This window comes from Excalfactoria chinensis, chromosome 1, assembly GCF_039878825.1.
Source record: "Excalfactoria chinensis isolate bCotChi1 chromosome 1, bCotChi1.hap2, whole genome shotgun sequence".
In the NCBI taxonomy this organism is placed as follows: Eukaryota; Metazoa; Chordata; class Aves; order Galliformes; family Phasianidae; genus Excalfactoria; species Excalfactoria chinensis.
The window spans coordinates 83429173-83429808 of record NC_092825.1 but is presented as its reverse complement, the minus strand read 5'-3'; positions in this window follow the sequence as shown (position 1 = coordinate 83429808).

The window sequence follows — 636 nt, the reverse complement described above, 5'->3', positions numbered from 1 at the left end:
TTTCTAACCCCCAACCTGATTTTAGGATTGTGTTACTTTTTATAGAAAATTAAATTATCTTTCTCAGTTGTTTAGTGGTTTCTCCTTGAGCTTGTGAAGCAGCGCAGCTCCCTCAGGTATGCCAGATCTCCTTATCTTACGTAATTACTGGTCTATTTTGAGAATTTGGCAGTGAAGGCAAAATAGCATTTGAGTACCTCATAAATCCTAGTAGAACCTTTCAAAACAGCAACCCTGGGAGCAGCTAAGTACTATCAGCTGATATTTAGTCATGCACTTCGTTTCTTTCTGATAGTCATTCAATAACTAAGTTGCAGAGAATGGATTTAAACCTCATTTTTAAGGTCGAAGGATTACATAACAAAATAAATAGGACATTCCACTATAGGTTTATAGCTGACTTCCATAGTTTGTTAGCTGAGCGTTCAGCAACTTTTGCTACATTTTTCAGTAACAAAATTGTGGTTACAACATACGTTTCAGAACAATTGATCCTAGGCCTTATAAGTAAAATGAAAACTAGCTGTTATCAGATTATTTCTAGAATTTTAATTTCCCTACCAAAAACTCATTACAGTTATCACTTTTCTCATCCTTTACTTTGTAAGGCTAATTACCTTGAGGGTTATTACTTCA